This window comes from Saimiri boliviensis, chromosome 14 (assembly GCF_048565385.1).
Source record: "Saimiri boliviensis isolate mSaiBol1 chromosome 14, mSaiBol1.pri, whole genome shotgun sequence".
NCBI classification, from domain to species: domain Eukaryota; kingdom Metazoa; phylum Chordata; class Mammalia; order Primates; family Cebidae; genus Saimiri; species Saimiri boliviensis.
Genome location: NC_133462.1, coordinates 69,771,276 through 69,796,167, shown reverse-complemented (window position 1 = coordinate 69,796,167; position 24,892 = coordinate 69,771,276). Strand labels below are relative to the sequence as shown.

The window sequence follows — 24,892 nt, the reverse complement described above, 5'->3', positions numbered from 1 at the left end:
TGAGGCAGCTCCCCAGGGCCAGGGGTAGGAGGAAGACTGCAGAGGGGACCACACCACGCTGGGGCAAAAACACAGCGGAAGAAGCAAGACTACAATTAAGGCAAGAACACTGGGCATAACGTTCCTGAGAAATTCATTGTTGCTGTTGTTCGTGCATCAGGTAACTCAGGTTTGATTCCCAGTTCTAATAGTTTCTATAATGTTTAGTAACAGAAAATTGTTCTGACAAGTGACTTAATCCTTCCGTGCCTCAATTTCCTTTGTTGATAAGTACTGAATAATAATCTCAGAGTTGTTATGAAGGATAAATGAGATAACACATAATAAAGAGCTAAGAATAATGCCTGCCACATATTATTCCCTCAGTACAGGTTAACTGATGATGATTGTAATTATAATGATGAGGAAGTATTTTATCCACAGTTCACAAAATTAGATGCATGATTTAAAAGCGATTTTTGGATACTAAAGAGTAGCAAAAATGGTACCTAAATACTAAAACTAGGACTAATATAATACAAATAGTTTTCAGTCTCCGGTATCAGTATTGACTGTGAATATTTATTTGCTGGGCCAAGGGAATATGTAATCACCATGATTTTACCTAAGTAGTTCCCCTGACAAAAATGTATATGATGAATTTTATAAAATTAGACTTTATTTTACAAATGATCAATGGAAAATACATTTAAACCTTGTCAAATAAGAGCATGTAATGTAACAGTTTCTCCTCCTGTCCTCTCTTCCTCCCTCCCTCAAAATCCACTGGTCTCTCTGGTAAACAAATTGAACTTTTCTAGACCAACTTCAAACTAATGCTCTTGTTATTTTGGTACAAAACCATTGAAATTTGCAGCAAGAATTAAATCAGAAGAACAAATTACAAAGGCATCCATCCTTGTGGCAAAATCAGGCATATATTACAGCATAGCCAGTAATTCTGGAAAACGGGCCACAGTATAAGTGACAAATACATTTAGTGGTTCTCTTAGGATACTGGCTCTGGGAGAATGCAGCTGCCTTGTCTGAATACCTCAAGATTGTCATGCTAGAGACACCACACTGGTTATCAATCACTGCTGTGCCCAGCTACCCAGCTACTCCTACCAAGGCAGCAGACATGTGAATAAAGCTATTGCTGACTCCAGATGAGCCCATCCACCATCTGAGTCCCACTGAATGACCTTCATCAATGCAATAAGGACCAGAAGAAGTACCTGGCTGAGAGCTACATGAATTCCCAACCCCTAAAATCCATGCAATATAATTAAGTGGTTGTTGTTTTAAGCCATTAAATTTTGGGATAATTTGTTACCCAGCAATAGTAACAAATGCTTTCAAGCAAGTTTTATGTTGATACCAACTTACCTTGTCTAGTAAACATGACTCCATAATTTTTTCATTTGAGTTTAATGGTAATATCCATAACTATCTGATAGTCATGTGTTTCCATTTGCAATGACTGATTATTGTTAGTTAAGAAACTAGTTTAGAAAACAAGGAGTAAAATATTTAAAAAATTAAGAAATAAAACCACCTGGACATGAAACCTGACCTATGTTGTAAGCCTATATTGGACCACGTTTGGGGTCAAGGATTGAAAACAAAATTATAGATACAAGTGACATGAAGCGCGCGCGCAGGGGCCATGCTAATCTTCTCTGTATCGTTCCAATTTTAGTATATGTGCTGCCGAAGCGAGCACATGAAGCTATTATTATTCAATTTTAATTGTGCTTGTAGATTTTTGTATTTTAACATTTGTAATGAAGTTTTAAATAAATTTCTTGAAAATACTGATGTATGTGACAAATGCCCTTAGGTCCTTGGCTGTAGCTTGAATTATATCTAAGGTCTTAAATAATATAACACTTGACATACATTGCTAAAGTGTTTCACTTTCAGTGAAACTTTTGTTTCACTTCACTAATTCGTTAAAGTGATAGAAATATGGTACAACTTGGGTTCATACTCCCAAGTTCACAATTATATATATCAGCATATCTCATTATTATAACAAATCTAGCTTTTTTTAATTGCATTTTAGGTTTTGGGTTACATGTAAAGAACATGCAAGATTGTTGCATAGGTACACACACGGCAATGTGATTTGCTGCCTTCTTTCCCTTCACCTATATCTGGCATTTCTCCTCATGCTATCTCTCCCCGACTCCCCACCCTCTGCTGTCCCTCCCCTATTTCCCCCCAAAAGACCCCAGTGTGTGATGCTCCCCTCCCTGTGTCCATGTGTCCTCATTGTTCAACACCCGGCTATGAGTGAGAACATGTTGTGTTTGATTTTCTGTTCTTGTGTCAGTTTGCTGAGAATGATGGTTTCCAGGTTCATCCGTGTCCCTACAAAGGACACGAACTCATCGTTTTTGATGGCTGCATAATATTCCATGGTGTGTATGTGTCACATTTTTCCCTGTCCAGTCTATCATCGATGGGCATTTGGGTTGGTTCCAGGTCTTTGCTATGGTAAACAGTGCTGCAACGAACATTCAGGTGCGTGTGTCCTTATAGTAGAAAGATTTGTAATCCTTTGGATATATACCCAGTAATGGGATTTCTATTTCTAGGTCCTTGAGGAATCGCCACACTGTCTTCCACAATGGTTGAACTAATTTACACTCCCACCAACAGTGTAAAAGTGTTCCTATTTCTCCACATCCTCTCCAGCATCTGTCGTCTCCAGATTTTTTAATGATCACCATTCTAACCAGCATGAGATGGTATCTCAATGAAGTTTTGATTTGCATTTCTCTAATGACCAGTGATGATGAGCATTTTTTCATATATTTGTTGGCCTCATGTATATCTTCTTTTGTAAAGTTTCTGTTCATATCCTTCGCCCACTTTTGGATGGGCTTGTTTTTTTCTTATAAAATAGTTCTTTGTAAATTCTGGATATCAGCCCTTTGTCAGATGGGTAGACTGCAAAATTTTTTTCCCATTCTCTTAGTTGCCGATTCACTCTAATGACTGTTTTTTTTTTTTTGCTGTGCAGACGCTGTGGAGTTTGATTAGGTCCCATTTGTCTATTTTGGCTTTTGTTGCCAATGCTTTTGGTGTTTTGGTCATGAAGTCCTTGCGTACACCTATGTCCTGAATGGTTTTGCCTAGATTTTCTTCTAGGGTTTTTATGGTGTCAGGTCTTATGTTTAGGTCTTTAATCCATCTGGAGTTAATTTTAGTGTAAGGTGTCAGGAAAGGGTCCAGTTTCTGCTTTGTGCACGTAGTTAGCCAGTTTTCCCAACACCATTTATTAAACAGGGAATCCTTTCCCCATTGCTTGTTTTTGTCAGGTTTGTCAAAGACTGGATGGTTGTAGATATGTTGTGTTGCCTCCGAGGCCTCTGTTCTGTTCCATTGGTCTATATCTCTGTTTTGGTACCAGTACCATGCTGTTTTGATTACTGTAGCATTTAGTATAATTTGAAGTCTGGTAGTGTGATGCCTCCCGCTTTGTTCTTTTTGCTTAGAATTGACTTGACTATGCAGGCTCTGTTTTGGTTCCATATGAAGTTTAAGGTGTTTTTTTCCAGTTCTGTGAAGAAGGTCATTGGTAGCTTGATGGGGATAGCGCTGAATCTGTAAATTACTTTGGGCAGTATGGCCATTTTCATTATATTGATTCTTCCTAACCATGAACATGGAATGTTTCTTCATCTGTTTGTGTCCTCTCTTATTTCGTTGAGCAATGGCTTGGAGTTCTCCTTGAAGAGGTCCTTTACGTTCCTTGTTAGTTATATTCCTAGGTATTTTATTCTCTTTTTAGCAATTGTGAATGGCAGTTGTTCTTGATTTGGCTCTCTTAAGTCTGTTATTGGTGTATAGGAATGCTTGTGATTTTGCACATTGATTTTGTATCCTGAGACTTTGCTGAAGTTGCGTATCAGTTTCAGGAGATTTTGGGCTGAGATGATGGGGTTTTCTAGATATACAATCATGTCATCTGCAAATAGAGACAATTTGACTTCCTCCTTTCCTATTTGAATACCTTTTATTTCTTTTTCTTGCCTGATTGCTCTGGCTAGAACTTCCAGTACTATATTGAATAGGAGTGGTGAGAGAGGGCATCCTTGTCTAGTGCCAGATTTCAAAGGGAATGCTTCCAGTTTTTGCCCATTCAGTATGATATTGGCTGTTGGAACAAACCTAGCTTTTAAGGAATAATGGAACTTGCAAATTTGAACACCTGCTTCACTATCTTACACTTTCCAAAGATAATATTTAAAGAAATGAAGGAGAAATAAAGTCCATCTCTCTCTCTCTTTCCCCACCCCCCACCACCTTCCCTCTCAGCCCCATGGACTTGTCTACTCTAGTGGTTGAGTGGAATCATAGAAAATACAATGTTGAGGCCAGGTGTAGTGGCTCATGCCTGTAATCCCAGCACTTTGGGGAGACCAAGGTGGAAGAATCACTCAAGACCAGGAGTTCGAGACCAGCATAACCAACATAGCAAAACTCCATCTCTACTAAAAATACAAAAAAAAAAAAAAATTAGCCTGGTATGTTGGTGCCTGCCTATAGTCCCAGCTACTTGGGATGCTAAGGCACAGGAATCACTTGCCTGAACCTGGGAGGCGGAGGTTGCAGTGGGCCAAGATCACGCCACTGCACTCCAGCCTGGGTGACAGAGCAAGACTCTGTCTCAACAAAACAAAACAAAAACCAGAAAATACAACATTGATTCCTAAGGACCAAAAATATCCACATTTAGTAAGATTTTTTCCCCCCAAATTTTAGCTCATAATCTGATCATCTTGACAAAATGGTCTATTAGATAATCTAGGTTAAAACTTGAGAGTATGCTACATACATAAATAGTCAAATATTCATATACAGACTATAGTCTACATATATACTACATATGCTATAGGATATATGTAGAGAAGATACAGACACATATGTACATATGTATATCTTATGTAGTCAATAATGTTTAAAATAACAGACAAAACTTTAGTCTTTTCAGTATATAAACAGTTGTTTTAATTTATTACTTTATTTTGCTTGAGTATACTTGGTTACATGATGAAGTTACTAAACTCTCAGTAGGTGACCCTGGCAGATGCACTTATATGATCATTTTAGCAAGTGTTAAGCATTTTTATGAACTAGAAGAAAAATGATGAAGTCAGAGGAAATGAAGTAAAAGGTAAGAGAGATCTAAATGTACTAAGGATAGAGTCTGTTTCCATAAGTACCCACATCCTTTATAACAGATATTTGAATTTCACCCTCACTGTCATTTCTCTTATGCTTCTTGATCAATATGGATCATAGACAAAAGGGGAAACACTTCAGTCGAATTTGCTTTTCTTTTTAAAAATGGTGTCTTTTGTCTTTTAATGCAACCACATAGATATCTTAATAACCATGAAATCACAAAATTCAACCAATATTTAATTTCATTTTACAATACTGTATGTCAATTCTTACATAAAAGCATAATACTCCATAGTATCAACTTGTCTAAATCTGTATAGAAAAGAAAACATTCAATAAGAACTATGATTTTTGCATAAAACATATTCCAAGGGTTAAATCAATAGCACAGTGGCTTCAAATCCTTATTTAAAATATGCCCCTTTATAGAAAAAAAAAGAAAAATGATGGGTATTCACATGATTGACAACCTTTCCAAATAGAAGTGTTGCTATAATTAAGCAATAATGTATGAGTGAGCGTACATTATGACAAATTGGAAGCTTAGTTGATTAGATTGAGCATATAAGCTGTCAGTATAATTATCATATTTTAATCATTTTTCTCCATTTTTTATAACAGCATTGTCTTCAGCCTCATTTGGTGCTTATTAGATTGATATTCTAAGAGGAATTGTACAACATAAAACATGTCCTTAAACAGGATGAACTTTAGATAAGGCTTTAGTTGTGTCTATAAACATTTATAATGATTGCTGTTATGTTTCTACTTTCTTCCGTCTACTGTTTCGCTTTATGTAATAATGAAAAATTTTTTTCAAGATAAAATGGATAAATTTTAGCATATGCATCTCCACAAAACAACACTATTTTTAATAGAAACAAGTAAAATATTTATTATAAATGCCTTCAAAATGTAGAGTTTTCCCCTTCCATTGCATGCTCTATTTGTAGACAGATAATTCAAGTAGATAGCTCAATCCTTCAAGCTGAATGCCTTGTTTCTATTCCTTGGTTTGGCTCTCTTTAATCACAAATGCTAAATCTTCCAGCCACATAGGAAGGGAATTTAGGGGGAGTGGGTATTGTGGGAAGTGGTCATGGTAGCTTCTACTTAATAAGAGCCACTCAAGTAACCAATGAAGAGATAGTACTAAGAACAAGGCAAGATGCTACTTAATATTCAAGTTATAAATACAAAGCTTGTACACAGATTATTCTGATTTTATGATGTAGAAATTTAGAAAAGCCTTTAAGGGACTTGAATATTAATGTTCATCTCTCTGCTTTAAATTAGAATGCTAGCCAGCAGAGTCAACAATCCATCCTCCCACCATAGAAAGAAAATTGTTACGAGGCTCTCGGGTCTACGTTTTGTCTTAATGAGCCACAACAAAGTAGTATGAACTATAGGGTTTACAGTGCATAAGAATGTGCATACCTAGAACCTAACAAAGCTTCCATTTCCTTCAGTTTTTCAGTGTGGTGGGAGAGATGCCAGAGTTTTCAGTATGTCCTTCTAACTCAGATGCCCTTAACTCAAAGGCTTGTAAGCTAAAATATTTTCCATTTATTCATGAACTTTCACTGAGGGCCAAAAAAAGAAAAAAAAGGAACTGTGTTAAAGTCATCTGTTGTATGGCAGTAAATTATATGATGGTAAATACCAATGCTACCTTGTGTTAAGAGCAGTTCAAGCCATTAAGCCATCATTCAGCACACTCATGAATCCAGCAGGCTCAAGCAATAATTGGAGAAAAGGTCATTCTTCAAGATGCCCAAATATCTGTACTCCCAAGCTGTCTTTCTGTTCTACACAAACACATTTTTAAAAATATTTAGAAATTGTACTGTTATATATGCTGATCACAGCCTAAAGGTCTTGTATAGTTTTAGGCAAGTAAAAAATTATGGTATGTTATCTGGCTTGTACAGGTTAATGATTAGCTATATCTAGGTGGGAATTCTACACGATACATGGGTTACTATGTGGAATTGGTAATATTTTGACAATGGCATGGATAAATTAAAAAACATGAACATTGGACACTAAGGAGAGAGCAGAAGTTTAAGAAAAAAGGCATACAAAGGTCAGAGAAGGGACACTAGGAATTATTATTATTATTATTATTATTATTATTACTATTGAGACAGGGTAATAATATTGAGACAGGCTCTTTAGCCCATGCTAGAGTGCAGTGATGCAATCTTGGCTCACTGCAACCTCTGCCTCCTGAGCTCAACCCATCCTCCCGCCTTAGCCTCCCATGTAGCTGGGACTATAGGCGCATGCCACCACATCCAGCTAATTTTTGGATTTTTTTATAGAGATGGGGTTTCACCATATTTTCTAGGCTGATCTTAAAACAGCTATAATTAAGCAATAATGTATGAGCGAGTGTACAAGCAATTCACCCACCTTGGCCTATCAAAGTGCTGGGATTACAGGTGTGAGCCACTGTACCCAGCCAGAATTATCATTATTGAGACTTCATGTTTGATTAGTGTTTAAGAGAGCACCAAAGGTTAAGGAGGGGTTGGGGTAAGAGGAACATGTGTGTGGCTATTAAAGGGATAATATTAGGGATTCATGTGGTAATGAAGTATTCTGTGTCTCGACTGTATCAGTGTCAGTACACTTATGATATTGTACTAGAGTTTTGCAAAATATTACCACTGAAGAACACTGGAAAGAGAAAGTGTTCGTGAGATCCTTGTATATTGATTCTTACATCAGCATGTGAATCTAAAATTATCTCAAAATTAAAAGTTTAATTTGAAAAAGAGACTTGAGGCCAGGTGCAGTGGCTCATACCTGTAATCCTAACACTTTGGGAGGCCAAGGCAGGAGGATTACTTGAGCCAGAAGCTGGAGACCAGCCTGGGCAATATAGCTAGACCTCATGTCTACAAAAAAACTTACAAAATTTGCCAAGTGTGGTGGTGCATGCCTGTAGTCCCAGCCATTCAAGAGGCTGAGGTGAGAGGATCCCTTGAGCCCAAGAGGCAGATGTTGCAGTGAGTTGAGATCTTGCCACTGTACTCTAGCCTGGGCAACAGAGTAGAACCCTGTCTCAAAAAACAGAGAGAGAGAGACTTGACATTCTTTTGATGCATATTATGAACTGAATGTTTGTATCCCCTCAAAATTCATATGTTGAAATCTTAACTCCCAATATGATGGCTTTGATTTGAATATGAAAATTACTCTGCATTTTCTCTGGATTTATGTAACAAATTAAATTCAGAAGTAACTTCTGATTTACTTTTTAAAAAAACTATCTGAATAAATTTGATTTCTTAAGCAAAAATGTTTCAATTGTCATATTTTTATTTTTTCAGATCTAAGTCCAGCATCTTAAAATACCAAAATACCTAGAAATCATGTAACTCCTTTTTAAATCTCAGACTGATTTTACCATCTCTAAAATGGGGATACCCTTATCAATTTCAGTTATTCTGCATATTAAACTATAATTTATGTAAAGTATCTAACACAGTGCATAAGTATTCAAGAAATATTAGTAGCTCTCCCTGTCATGTTGCATATAAGCCCCCAGTAAATGTCGAGCTTTGTGACAATCTAAATGCCTGGCTCTATGATAGTCACTGAAGACACAGAAATAAGACATCATTTTTGCTTTCCAGGAGAGCATCATGTTAACTCTTAGAAAGAGTAACCAAAGCAGCATGTACTATGAACTGCCGAGAGTATGATAACAGCGGACAAGGTGCCCAGAAGGAGCACGCAGAGTGGCTTTGGACTCAGGCCAGACAGTCAGGGAAAGCCTCTGAGAAACAGTGCTGAGTCTGCAGGGACCAAGAGACTTGAGTAGAGGGAAAGCAGAATAGATAAGGCCAGGAGAACAGGAGAAGGTGGATGGTTTGCTAAGACCCTAGCTGAGATTCCAAGAGGTTAGATGTGAAAAATGTCCCTGAAGATGTAGGAAAATGCCAAATTATGTTGGCCTGGTATTTTAGACCAAGGAGTTGTTGGTTTTTTGTTTAATTTTACTTTGGGAGTAACAGTTTTGAAGGTTGTTAAGCAGAATCATTGATTGGATTTCAGATTTAGGGAAATTATTCTGGTGGCAGTGTTGAAGATGGTTTGCAGAGGGATGAAACTGAAGGCAGAAATCATCAGAGGTAAATTAATGTTGCGGATTTATGAGGCTTTTTTTTTAGATGACGTCTCACTGTGTTGCCCAGGCTGAATGGCCCAGTGGCACGATCTTGGCCCACTGCAACCTCTGCCTCTTGAGTTCAAATGATTCTCCTGCTTCAGCCTACCGAGTAGCTGGGACTACAGGCATGCACCACCATGCCCAACTAATTTTTGTATTTTTAGTAGAGACAGGGTTTCACTATGTTGGTTAGGCTGGTCTCGAACTCCTGACCTAAAGTGATCTGCCCATCTTGGCCTCCCAAAGTGTTGGGATTATAGGTGTGAGCCACCATGCCTCACATATGAGGCTTCTTTTAAAGTACTAACACATATATAAGTTTGATTATAAGATTGCGATTGATTTTGCTAAATGCTTAATAATGAATGAGTGAATTGACTAGCTCATATAATCAAGAAATGTCTAATGAACATATAGTATGTGTTAAGTATGCTAGATGTTTGGGCAACAAAGATGAATAGGTCCCTGCCCTCAAAGATCTCTCTGTATTTTATATACAAAAATACCCCTGTTAAGAACCTTGTCAAATGACAAATATAGTTATAATGCATCAGATCATGCCCCCAGAGCTCATGTTAATATAAGTTGGGTCTGTGTCACCCTAACAAAAAAAGATTGTAACAGTTTCCTTGGCCCCTGACCATAGCACTGTTAGTACAGTTCACCAGTTGGTAGTAAATTACTGGCTGAGTGCATGCTAAGGGAGAAGAGAAGGGAACATTATCATGAAATGAAATAGTTCATTACTGGAGCTCTGAAATATTTTTCTTTCCTTAAAGAGTTCAAAGAATTACACACTTAAATTTTAAATTGAATAACTTCCCAATAGTAAGCATTTCAAACCTCGCAGTAACCGTGAGGTAGAAAAACAGAATTTATTACTGAACACCTACTGTGTGCTGTATGCAGCTCTAGATGCTTGACATTCAGCTCTAATCCTCACAACACTCTAGGAGAGGCCCCATAATCCATTTTTTGAACATACAGAAACAGGGCAATTTAAGTGGCTGGCCCTAGGCCACACAACTAGTAATTGAGAGAAATAACTAGTATTCAAACCAGGTCTACCTGATGCCCAAGTCCATATGATCTTTTCCATTCATAAATAGGTGGGGATGAAATGAAGTTTTGCTGGGAAAGAAAGTTAACAGTCATTTCACCTGCCTAATCATCCCTTCCTCATAATAACAGTTATTATTATGAAAATAGCAACAGAAAGTAATTCATTATAACATCTCAAAACAATATGCAAACAGAAAATGATGGAGGTATTTATTAACTTGATTGTGGTGATGATTCAAGGAGTGTATATATGTATATGCTTATGCATATATATGTTTGTGTGTGTTTGTCAAAATATATCAAATTATACACTTTAAATATGCACAATTTATTGTAGTCAATTATACCTCAGTAAATTTGTTAGAAACAACCTATAGCGTGATGGGGAGGAAGGCAGCAAATCACACTGCCATGTGTGTACCTATGCAACAGTCTTACTTGTTCTTCACATGTTCCCCAAAACCCAAAATGCAATTAAAAAAAAAAAAAACAGCCTATAGCTACATGCCAGTTAAGTCCACCAGTTAGACAGTAAGGTGAAAATTATGGTTTAATTCCTGAATAGTCCAGCGGACTTCAGAGTTTTCTACTCCTTGCATTTAGACAAATCTGTTTTCTCTTTAATGAAGGTCAGGGTCCACGGAAGAACAGGTGAACATATGAGGATACAAATAGATCAGAAAATAAGTCAGGAGATTACCGGTGCTTGGCTGCCCATCTCTTAGCCCACTTGACTTCATAGCAGCTGAAGCGATCATTCCATGCACAGAACCCCCATCTCTGCTGCAGGCTCCCTCTACTCTTCGGCCCTAGAGTTTTCTTCTTCAAAATCTGCGGAAAGTATGTGCAAGTACAGCTTAGGAGTGCAGAAGAGTTTTCTCCTCCCAGGAAACCTTGCAACTTTGGGTGGACAGGAGTCTATGGACAAATGCCCCAGATTTCCATCTTTGGGAGGCAGGATTGTGGGGCGCAATTCTGAGGTGCATTTTGCATGGTTCCTTAGAGGGTCCCCCGTGGGATGGAGCAAGCCTCAGTTGCCCATAGGGATTGCTAATGATGGAGCTTGATTGGATTGTGCACTTCCCTTGACCTGCTCTCCTTGCTCCTTCACTCATGCTTCCTAGAATCACTTCCTGCATAAACTACCTACAACCAAGTCCTTGCCTCAGGAAAAGCAAAGGCAACACCAACTCTGATTTTCATATAAATATAAAAGTACCTATTAATTTTGTCAAGCAATAGCTTATGTTTGTTTACATAGTGTGTAGATTACTAGGTGATACAGAGACAAAAATGGCCAATACCAAGGTCCTTTTATGTAGGGAGAGTGTATCATGTATTGCATGTAACTGCCAACAGTACTTGATTCATGTTGGTTTATGATCATATAGATTATTGATCATGTGGTTGGTCTGCTGGTTTGCAAGTTCCTTAAGAGAATTTTACCATCAACTCTCTTTACATGTTATTTCTTATGGTGTCCCCTGTTCTGCCTTTGTTGAATTCACTATTTCTTAATTTTCTATTTACATCTAAAATTTTACTTCTAGTTTTGTAAACCATTGGCATTATGCTAAAATAGGAAAGCTTATATTATTTAGTTATTTTATGGTACTAAGGTGTGGAATCATTATTTCTAATTTTATGAACAACTTCAGATGTTCACAGAAAGATGGAGATTGCAACTAATTCCTTGCAATTCTTCACATTAAATGACCAGAATCTAGCCTCTTTTTGCTATTGAAATGGCATCCCCATTTTTTTGACTGAGGATGTCACATGGTAAGTAGTCAAGTGTGCCTGTACACTTGAAAAAGTCATCTCCTTCCCACCTAGTTTCCCCACTCCGATTTTCCAGAATTTGGATACAGGTTCCTTTTTGAGTAATTTCTTGTGTCCTCCTATAATATTATTCCACAGATTTTCTAGTGAAATGAAATACTGCAGTGACCTTTTTAATTCCCCTGACTTTTTACAATCTTGGAAATTTAGCACAACAGCAGGAGTTTAATCATATTCAATGGTGTAAAAGACAAAATAAGGCACCTTTAAATTCAGAAGGAGATGTGACCTCCAAGGTGTCAGAGCCTTCAGAGACTTCCCTGCTGTCCCTACGGACTGCTGAAACTATGTTACTAGTGTTTCTCAGGCCACGTCACTACATCTCTGGCTGACACATCTATCCCCTGCTTATATTTTATTTTGAACCAATAGGCTACAAACTCCTGCATCTGTACCACATTGGAAAACTTATGATCTGCTGCCCATCCTCCTGGGCTGAGTGGAGTTGGGTGGAATAAAAAAAAAAAAAAAGAAAACTTACTTGCCATACTGTTTATATTGTGTATTCATTTCTTTTTTAAGAATGTAATTTGTGGATTGTTCACCATAGTATTTATTTAAAGGTTTTTTAAAACCTATCTTGTGACATTGGATATTTGAAGTCTCTACAATATGAGACTATAACTCCATGATGCGCAATGCCAAATACCCATTTGTTTACATGAGTATCTAACTATTGGTGGGCTGATTCTTTAAATCAAATTGAATGGTTAGTCCGATTCCTTGTGGATTTAGCAGTGCCCAATCATTTAACCAAGTGTCATTATATGTGTTTTTTAGTTTTAGGTCTCAATTGTTGTGTAGTTTAGTTGATGGATGAGATGGCCTAGAGAAAAGAAAGAAAAAAAGAACAACGTTCTTCACATAGCCCAAAGTGACAGAGTAGATCAGCTCTCTTAAATCCCCTGTCCATATAGCCATTGTGATCAAGGTGATTGATGAAGAATCCTAACAGCTCTGAGCTGTTGAGGTGTCAAACTGATAGGAAAAAGCAGTACTCACAGTATTCCTGCAAACAGTTTGAAAGGCCAAGAGCTAACACATCTCTACAATTGGATGTGGCTTCTCCTGTCCTTTAGATGCACACAAGTGATTATCAATTCACATTTGCCATGAGATTTTGCTTTCTGCAGCTTTATAGGTAGTCACCTTTAAAAAGCAAATCACTGAATGTTTCATCTTCCACAACTACTTTTTCAAAGCCTTAAATTGAGCCTTGCTAATGAGTATAGGTGTGTTAGTGCAGCTGGAAAAGTATGCTATGTGTTTTGTTTAGGTTTCTTTTTTTAAGCATTTTTACCCTTCACACTGAGTATACTTTCTGGATTATCTTAATTACAGTGGTAGACAGTAGGCTTGCTGCTTTTCAGGGTCATAGTTTTTCTTTCCCAAAGAATGCATGTCTCTCAATGACCTGTATGGTCACAATTAGCCCCTCAAACATAAGTCCCCATGAAAACTGAAACCAAAGAGTAATGAGAAAGAGAGACAAATGATACACCATTTATTTTTAGGCCAAAATTTACTAGGCTCCAGGCATATCAAAATATTGATGCCTGGACTATTCTCTACTAGAAAGCAGATTTTCTGGTAAATTATAAGTAATTCAAAGATAAGAGAGTTTGGTTAAAGCTTACATTAACCAAAATCAAATATAGCTGTAAGAATATGTCTAATAAATTTATGATCATCATCATGTTTGATGCATATTTGAACTCTAAAATATCATATATTCCTGATCATTGATCTAAAGATTCTTGGCAAGGGGGTTCTTCTTTATTTAAAATTGCTTGTCTCTTGATTGAGCTGGAAGTACTGAAAAAAAGAATAAATAAAGATGTCATTCCTCTGATATGAGACTGGGGAAGTTCAGGCTCCATAAATTTGTTTTATTTGATTTGAATTAGGCAGTAGATAATGTATTTGGACACAGTTGGCAGGAACTTATTTTTTTATTTAAAGAATTGTTTAAAGAAAATTTAGAGGAAAAGAAGAAAAATAGAACATGCAAATACCCAAATGGTTCTGTTAGCTAAATTACAAGCAATACATTGCTGGCATTTTGGCTTTTTGTCTTTTTGAATATGAAAAGATTTTTTAAAATATCGTTTTGATCATTTTACATACACTTGTCATAAAATCCTGGTTATTTAACCTAGCATTATGTACCAAGACACTACTACATTATTATGAATACATAGTTTTCACAAATTAAATCTTCTTGTGAGTTCTATTTGCAGACAATGTTGATTGCCTATTTCCCCATTGAATCCTTGCTAGAAAAGCCGCAGTTTGTTCAAGGGACTATCCCTCCCCTACATAACTTAGTGCGGGATAGGTTTTTTGTTTTTTGTTTTTTTTTTTTTGTTTTTTTTTTTTTTTTGCAAGATCTTGAATTGTGTCTCAATCTGTCATAGTGATCCCATTCCTATTTCCATTGGTTGGCTATGAGGTACCATGTGACCCATTTATTCAAAGTGAGTTGAAACAGGGAGGTCTATCGTTTTGCTCATAGCTGCATTTCAAGCCTTAGATTACTGTCTCACACTTACCAGGTGCTTAGTAAATAACTGTTGAATGAGTGAACTCTAAATGCTAAAGAGTTTTCCATTCAAAGTAAGAATTTATTACAAAAGACAGTTCTTTCTGGATATTGCTGTGCCTATATGTAATGGCTGGAAATGCTACAGTCATCATAAGGATGAAGCTAACCCATAAATGAGGTGGACCTAGAGACTCAAGGACACTCAAACTGTCCCTGCAGATCCCTTATAGTTTATTTATTTATTTATTTATTTATTTATTTTGAGAGGGAATCTCACTCTGTCATTCAAGATGTAGTGAAGTGGCACACAATCGGCTCACTGCAACCTCTGCCCCCCAGATTCCAGTGATTCAACTGCCTCAGCCTCCCAAGTAGCTGGGATTACAGGTGCCCGCCACCACACCCAGCAAATTTTTGTATAGTTAGTAGAGACAGGTTTTCACCATGTTGGCCAGCCTGGTCTTGAACTCCTGACTTCAGGTGATCTACCCTCCTTGGTCTCCCAAAGTGGGATTACAGGTGTGAGCCACTGCACCAGGTTAATTTTTGTATTTTTAGTGGTGATGGGGTTTCACCATGTTGGCCAGGCTGGTCTTGAACTCCTTACCTCAGGTGATCTACCCACCTTTGCCTCCCAAAGTGCTGGGATTACAGGTGTGAGCCACTGCACCTGGCCTCCCTTTTAGACTTTTTTGAGATAATGTTTTATTGTTTAAACCAATTTGACTTAGGGGTTCTGTCACTTGTTGCTGAAGTGATCTTAACTGATACACTCTGTTTTATATCTAGAGTTTACAAAGCCTCCATTTGGTGACCTACTATTACAAGACATACTAATATTATCTCTTGGTAAATTTCATGAAAAGATGGATGTTGATTTTTAAGAGATTTTATGAATGTGATACATATTTTATAAAATTCATTAATACTTAACAAAACATGATATTGCCATAATACGAGTATCAACCCCGGTGGACCTTTTGAGAAGACTAGATAATTCTGTAACTCAGCCTACACTGCTTTTAAAGCTGGGATTATCCTTCACTGCTTTCATTTCAGCACCAGGTTTCTGAAAGTCATGGTTCTGGTCATCTATTGCTACATAATGAATGTCTGCAAAATTTAGTGATTTAAAACAATATTCACTGTATTATTCCTCATGGTTTCTATGGGTCATGAATTGGGGAAGGGCTTAGCAGGGTGGTTCTGACTACAGGATTCTGACTGCAGTCAGATGGTGGGTGGAGCGTGATCGAGGTTGGAGCCACAATCAGCTGGAGATTGATTTGGCATCTCACTCACTTCATGTGATCTCAGAACCTTCCATGTGTTCTCTGCTAATAGGGTAGTTTAGATTTCCACACAACATGGTGATCTCAGCATAGTTAGGCTGCTCACATAGCAGCTGGAGGCTTCTAGAGGGAAGCAAGCCAGATAGAAGCTATGGTGCCTTTTATGACCTAGCCCAGAAGACATGCAGCATCACTACTGCCTCATTTTATTGGTTGCAAGTGAGCTACAAGCTTTCCCAGAATCAAGAGGAAGGGAATTATATTTTTCTTGATGGAGGAGCAAGGTTGTAGAAGAGCTTATGGGTAAAGGGATATTGTGATGGCCATCTTTGGAAACTACAGTTCACCAGAAATATTGAAGACCTTTATGTGTGGTTTGTCATTCCATGTCTCTTTCTTTTATATTAATTTGGCTGTTTTCCCTCTATTTCTAAAATCTGTGGAATGACCAAAGCTTTCAGTTACTCAGAATTAAAGAAGTCATTATTTCTTTCCACACCTTTCTAGGACCACTCAAATCCTATAACAGGAATCAAATTAAGTTCAGAAAGTGAAAGAACTAAAGAGAATAATGATGTACGAGAGCATGAGTTTGTGCTGTGAAATATAAAAAGAATGATGTGTTTTAGTATGAGTGAGAAGTAGTGGCAGGCATGTCTTTAAAAAATAGTAAGATTGAAGCTAAGTAACAAATTTGGGGGAAAAAAGTGTTCGAAAAACAAATCCCTATAACCATAGTTAATTTTCACCCTGCAAACTGATTTGTCTACTTAGAAGTATATATGATAACATCTAAGTGTCTTCATGAAAAATTTCATGATCAATGACTTTGTGTGATATGGCTAATGAAATGCATTATTTATTACAAGAACCTACCCATTTGGTTAATGATCTAAATATCAATAAAGGAAAACTTTTGCAATAGGAAATCAAATGTACATTTTAGACATAAGCAGTTTCCAAAAACACAGAGGTTTCTTTATAAGAACCACACATTATTTTACAGGGAAAAGTAGAAAACCAGATTTAGAAAGCTAATCCAGTGTTTAAAGAGAACACATAAAAATTACAACAAAATAAAATTCTAGCAGCTGATGGTAACATCCAATCTGATATATAAAAGTAAACAAAATGTAAAGTGCTCTTTTTGGTAAACTCTCTTTTTGCCTTGTGATTCTGTTGAGGTCAGACTTACTATGTTAACACATCTAGGAAAAAACCCCACAAATCCAATTTCAGAAGTGTTTCTCAGTAATGTACATCATGGGGCAGGGTGGTGGTGTGGAGGGATGCAGAAGGATGTTACATTGTACATGTTTTCCAGTCAGCACAACTTGGAGCTGTCTCCCCTTCTGGACCAGATTTTACTTCGGTTCTTTTTGATCTTGTGCTTCTTATTCATGCATTGTGCTTAACATGTGTTACGAACATAATGTGCTTAATTATCTGTCTCTCCCATTTGACTATGTGGACATGAAAGTGGGGATTGTTTTTGTCTGGCACACCTAGCAGAATGAATGAACAATGTCAGTAATGTTTTATTCAAAGAGGAAAATACTTTGTGTGTGTGTGTGTGTGTGTGTGTGTGTGTGTGTAAACATATTGGAAGAGTATGCAGAAATTGATTTGTTTCTGTAGTTCCATAGGGTAAAAAACTAAGACTTACAGTAAATGAATCAGCAATACAGGTTTCAAATCCTTATAAAAAAGGAAACATAAGCTGTACATGATAAAAACATACAACATTATCTGCTAACTTTCTAACAAAAGATCTTTCCAATTACAACAGCTTTCCAACAATGGCTCAGATTGCCTCAATATATGATGAACCTATTGACATGAGAATACAAGCAGAGGCCACAGGAGTGTCTCTCAAAGATACTACAGTAGATTCTGGTTCTGGGTGGATAGTGAGATTAAATGAACTCTCAATGCCCTTCTAACACTATGGAGCTAATCTTAGTACAATACCAACTCTAAATGGAGTGGATAAGGGGAAATCGGCACTTTTGAAGCACCTCCAGTAGATAGATATAGTTCTAGTCATTGGGGATACAGCCATGAATAAGGCATAAAAGTCCCTGTGCTGATGGAGCTTAGATTCTAGTGAAGGAGATAAGTGATGAGTTAAAAAATAATTTTAAATGACAATTAGCACTATGAAATAGTAGGTACTGAGAGTGACTGTACGTTGAGACCAGACAATGTTAGATAAACTGGCAAAGAAGAAAACATTTTATGTTTCATATAATCTGCATTTATGTTTTAGCATTTCTATAGAAACATCCAGGACATATTTAGTACTGGCACTTCAAAAGTTAACCTTATTGCTGAAAACCCTGGTTCAGTGTATTATATGAATGCCAAAGAGGGGAGACACACCCCCTGATTTGGAGACATTACAGCAATTTGGGAAAGACAATTATGTCATTTGTAAATAATTAAATAGTAAAACAGAGCTGTTGACAGTAAATGAGAGGATGGAGAGTAAATATTGTAGTCTATAATCAAAGGGGAAAAAGTAACATCATCAAGAGTGACCAGGGAAGATATTAAAATAAAGAGGACTCTAAAAATATGTAATTTTATATAAAATTATTAGAAAACCAAATGTTCAGATTATAGTTAATGTGATAATGAAATGCCCATTACAGTCCCAGATATCTGCTGTTACAAATTTCTGACATGCTTCTGCATGTAAGATATATCATTGCAAGCTCAGGGCCTATTAATATGTGCAAATGTTCATGCAGCAGATGGCATCTCACTGTATAAACATCAATGCAGATATTAGCAGCTAAAACGTTACCTATTTCATATACTTACTTCTGTAACATGGACCCCAAGGATTGCTTAATTGTGAAGGTTGGTGATATACAATTCTCATCTCATTTTTTTTTCTGTCCAAGGAAAGATCGTTTAAAGCCCTCACAGATGAAGTATCTGTGTGTGCGTGTTGTAATCATTTGTCTTACTATTTTCTCTCAAATGTGGATAGATGTACAATGCAAATTTATGCTTTTAGGAAAAAGTTACTGATATTGGAGGGGAACAAGCAAAGCCTTTTTACATTCATTCATTAATTTATTCATTCAAAAAATAATTATTGAAACTCTACTGTGTGCCAGGTACTGAGAAATCAAAGGTGAGGAAAAACTGATACTGCCCTTTTTCCTCAGACCCATGCAAACAGCAAGGTACTCACATCAGGATCAGCAGGGTATTATGAGGAAAGAATGCAGGCTCCCTATCTAAAGAGCCCTTAAAAAGTCTATTCTATAATAAATATATCAATGTTTAGGAGAAAGAAAATTTGGCAATTCTGATAAGGAAAACAAACAACATTTGTTAATGGACATATGAAGTTGGTTTTAGTTTAAAATGCTTTGAAATTACTTTGCATTACTTACAAGTCTCTGCTAAGAAAGAATTCCTATCTTCAAAGCACTTGGAGAGACAGCTTTTACACATAGAATAATCACATCAATGATTATGTAATATATAAGAATTTTAAACATCTCTAAAGGAAAAAGCTACAGTCCTTATTATTTGATCAGCACTCATAAAATAACCTGGGCTGTAAGAATAGGGCAATGTAAGACTCTCTTTAATTTGTGGAAATAATCAACTTTGCATGAATAAATTGATAGAAACAGTTTTGTGTCTTTGATTGCAATTTGAACACTACTGAGTGTTCCTGAGCATCTGAAATGGCTTTCTGAAAGTTCATTCAGCAAATTCACAATGAATTGTGAATTCAGTCTTTGGCCCTGTACAAATGGCATCAATGTGGAAGACCAAAAACCAACCCAGTATGACCATCCACCCTATACACTAATTCTATTTAAAGCTGTAAGAAAACCAGGAACAACCAGATGTTGATCGATACTACTGCACATTTGCCACTGCAGAAGGATTTATGGAACTCTACAATGACAGGAACCTTTTCATACATCAGCAGCATTCTTTATTCTCAGTGTCGTGCTGCCTCTTGGATGAAAACATCAAAGAGCCACAACCAGCAACAACAAATTTAACACTAGGACTGCCTACATACACCAAGCAAAACGGGAATTTGAGGCAGTAACCAGGATATGCTTTTAAAATCCCAACAATTTTTACACTGGTCAAATCTTTTAGGGAACATAAATTATGCAACAGTTTTCCCCTCTGGCAGCTTCATTTCACCTTGAATATGCAGAAGAGGATACCCAATTCTGTATTAATTCCCAGTTTTGTATTTTGAAATTTAATGGTAAAAGCATCTAGTCATTCTTGTATGGTGATATTTTTAAAAAATTATTTGAGAAGCATGTTACAATAAGATGACGAAACATGAGAAAAGTATGAAATATTAATAATTATTAAATTGTTATTGGAATTTACTGACTGCATAATTTAAGGAAGATTAATTTCACTTAATATAAACAGATTCCATTATAGTAGGCTGTTAGTCTTAGGACAGAGATTCCTGAATTAATTTTGCAATTCTTTTGAACTATTTTAGTAAAAAATAGTATGATAGGTTAAGGGTATTTACTTATTGATAGTTTGGGTCTATAAATTATCTTTTTAGTGCTTACCAAAAAATAGGATTGCCTTTCAATTTGAAGGTTTAGAACCTTTTTGTTGTGATTCTTGCTCTTTGCTAAAAATGCCTTTAAATTTCTTTGTGAATTTTTAGTTTTTTCATTTGTTTTTTTGGGAAGATACAGAAAAGGTTCATTTAGATTCCAAGAGTATAATATCAAATGAATTTTCTCTGGATAAATTTGATTAGTTTAAACTATTTTAAAATACATATCCATTATTATTTAAAAAAATCTGCTGACCAAGTTTGATCCTCTTGAAAACATCTTAAAACAATATTTAAGAAATGTAAGTTTGAAAGAAGACTCATTAGTAAATCATTAGGATAAGATGTAAATGTTATATAAAATGTCTTTTAACAGGAGAGAATTTCTCATAAGTTTTCATTTTTATTTTATGAAAGCCAAAAGAAATTGTACAATAGCCTCCCCCTCTTCTGATGCTCCTCCTTCTGACCACCAGATGTCAGACTTTCACTGCAAATTTAAAATCCTTCATTGCATAGTAGACACTGTTACCTTTTTATTTGTAAATGTTCACTATTCTGAAATCATTTCTCTTTTTCACTTCCAGCACACTATTCAAAAACTTGCCTTTGAATATGAATACACAGACATTGATTTTAGCTGTTTCAGGCATACAATTACAGCTTCCATTTACAGTATGTCGATTTTCAATTCACTAATGAGTATCATTTTGAGATATCTACATGTACATCAAATAGAGCTCCTTTTAAAATAAAAATGTCATATATACATGCCAAAATATGACTATTTGAAACAACATATATAAAAATTGATAATTTAAGAATACCAAAATATATTTTATTTTTGATTCTGGCAAAAAAAAGGTGAGAAAATATTTAAGTATTTTTATGTTTTTCACATAAAATCTGTTACATATGTGTTGTTTTTACACAAATATCTACAACAGCTATGCCAAAATTCATAACCTTATTTGAGACATAAGCATAATTTAACATATTTACATAATTTTAAATGGAAAACATTAAACATCAGAGTATTATGTTATACTTTTAAAAATTTTGTATATGCTACACCCCAAATGCACAAGCTTAATACAATACAAATCTATCTTTTCACTTAGTTATGTATAATATATTGTGAATATTAATTTAGTGTAAGACTTTAGTTCATGTTTTTAAAGAATCATCACTTTTTATTTGTGTATAATCCCTGAAATACATTGATAGAAATACAGTATAAGAAACAGTATGTAAAAGTAATTGAAGCACTTTGGTGTTAAAGTTTTTATGTGTATTAAGATTTAAAGTTTTAAAAAAGATTTTAAGTTTAATATTTATTAGTTTAATTAATATCTGATTCTAGGTAGTGCAGAACCTAAATAATTTCAAGAAGTATGTAATTGGAACAGGATAAGCCAGGAAAAAGTATACTTTGTTTGCATCACTCAACATGTTTTTTTAAAAACCAGATACACCCTATCATAAGCATTAAAGTGTTAGTAAATTGGCAAGAACTGGTAAACATGCTACTATCATTTACATTTCTGACTTGGCATTTACAACAGTAAATTGTAAAGCTACTAAACAGCTAGCTACAGCAAATTAAGTGATACAGTTATCTTAAAGAAAAGGAAAAGAAAGAGGCAAGGAGACTGCTAGAATGTGTGCAGGAGGGAACTGTCTTATTTAAGCCAAATCTCCCAAGTGTTTTAGAATCTGCCTGCCTTTTGGCAGTATATCAAAAATAATACAATTGACATTTTCCTGTCTTCACTTCTGTTAAAACTTTACATTCTATTATTCTTCCCAGTTGGGAGACATCAAATTCCTAGAATTGCTAAGACTGACTGTGGGTAGTCCTGATTTCTTTTATGATAATCTTTTAATTGCTGTTGATGTTAAAAGAGTTTTATTAAAATAAAAATACAAAGAGCTACTTTATTATTTTTCAGTTACTATAGTTATGTCTCACTTATTCAATGTGCTTTTGACATCTTTCTCTTTTTAATAGAAACTATACATAGTTATCATATATTTCTATCTTTCATGCTGCTTAGATACCCTTTTTTAGAAGCTTCATTCAATCTGACCTCTTTTAATATGCATGTATTCCTTAGTAAGTGAATAAAACTTTGCTTTCAGTTAATAGTAGATACTTCATTCTCATTATTGAGACTATGTGGAAACCTTGGATACTTGTCACAGATTCATTTGATAATCCTGAGGTTGGTTTGGCATTCCATGATTTACGTGGGGGCTTTGCTTACAATAATTGATTCATTCCATACTTGAAACCTATTGATCTCATTACAATGATAAGAAGGCATTTTAGCTGTTGCAATTTAGACTTACCTCAAAGGAAAAAAAAAAAAAAGGCACCCTCTACCTGCTTTGGATTTCTGCAACATGTGAAATAATTAGGTCATATCATGTATCAAAATAAAATCTTGTTACTGACCTTTCTAGACTCAAAAGGCTGCCCTGGAAAAATACAATAAAACATATTTCATTTTGAGCAATAGTTGCATGGTTGAGAATGACAATATTATCAACTATTAACTTCATGCACCTATTTTTCCATTAATAATTTTACAGTATTAAAATGACCAAAACACAGGCTCAAACTATAAATTCTAATATTTAAGTCGGCTTCTACAAAGAAGAGCTCAGTTCTAAGAACCCAAAATATGACATGTGGTATATTAAGTATACCTACTGAATATTATTGAAATCTTGACTCATCTTTAAAGGTATATACTATATTTCTTTATTTCATATACTATTCCATAAAAATTAAAGAATACATTTTTAAAACCAACTGATCATATTAAAATACGTCTTAGAACACTGCATTTTTGAAGGCTTTGATAAAAATGTAGTGGGTCCTAAGGAACACAGGGAGAGAATTCTTTTTTTATGCTAATATTTTGAACATTTAAGAAAACAGAATATAATTGGCGAAATACGGGTTATTTAAGACACACTGAAGTAGCATTTTTATTTCATAAATAATTTAAAGGTTATTTAAAAAGAAAGGGGTGTTGCACATTTCTTCCAGTTATATTCTTTTCATTGAACTTTATTGCTACAAAGACTTTAAAAAAACTGGTTTATTACATTGTAATTTTATCCACAGCAGGAAGAAGTTTTATAAAGTAAAAAAGAACATTTTTGCAAAAAGCATTTTCAAGCACTTATGAAAAACTACATGAAATAAATAAAATAAAACTAGGTTATGTGCACTTAGTTTGTGGCTTAGGAAACATTCTCTTTAAGCTAATATAATTATTTCTTTGACTTACCACTGTTTAGCTGTGGTGGTGGGGAACATTTCTCTGGTGGGGAAAAAGAAACTTTGAGTTTTCCTGTCAACTGTGAATATTCTTAATTTGGCTGATGGGAGTCTTGATCTCCCAATCCTAATATCTTCAAGTGCAGGGAAATCTAATTCATTAACTTTTCCAAGCATTTAAAAAGTTTCTTTTCCATCAGAGACCATTTCGACCTTCTTTATCCATACCACTCTAGAGATCAGAAATACAAATGACAATAACAGATACCCATTAGTTAGCAGCTCAGAAGCCCACACTGTATGACTGTACACTCTAAAAGCAAATTATCTTTGTACAAAAATATCCATATTTTAAATGAACCGTTAGATGCAGGATACCACAATGACAAGTATTCTAAGATCAGCATAGGATCATTTAAAAATGTTCTAATCTTCAAAATGTGAGACGCAAAATATTTTTAAATGTATTTACAGCAAAATATACTTTTAAAATACCCTCAGATAATTTACTCATCTATCTTCCCCCATTTATATGTTTAAATTAAATATTAAAAGTAAAGCAAAGTCCTGATAAATGACCGATTTTCAGCACAAAGGATAATTGTTCTTCAAATTACTTCAAAATTATAGGAGGAACAGATCTTTTTAAAACTTGTATTGCTTGAACAAAAATTAATTTACATATATTTTCCTTTTACTGAATACTCCTTTAATAATTAGAATTTCAGTATAAAATGTGTTCTACTAATTCCAAGAATATTATCAGATGCACGTATGAAGAATTTTTCATCCTTACCAATAACTATATGATTTTTAATTTCCAATATTAAAATAAAAATGTTTACAGTTCATTTGTTTAAAATAATCATCTTATAATTAATACATAATATTTATAGAAACAAAAGTGAATTTTTGATTTTCA

General features: G+C 35.3%; 1 non-coding gene across 1 annotated transcript; it reads right to left on the bottom strand.

Annotated features, from left to right (window-relative positions):
* Window positions 1-1,600: 1,600 nt before the first annotated feature.
* On the bottom strand, window positions 1,601-1,705 carry LOC120361612 (U6 spliceosomal RNA). Its single transcript, XR_005577781.1, has one exon. It is a non-coding gene; the product is annotated as a U6 spliceosomal RNA (small nuclear RNA).
* Window positions 1,706-24,892: the final 23,187 nt, after the last annotated feature.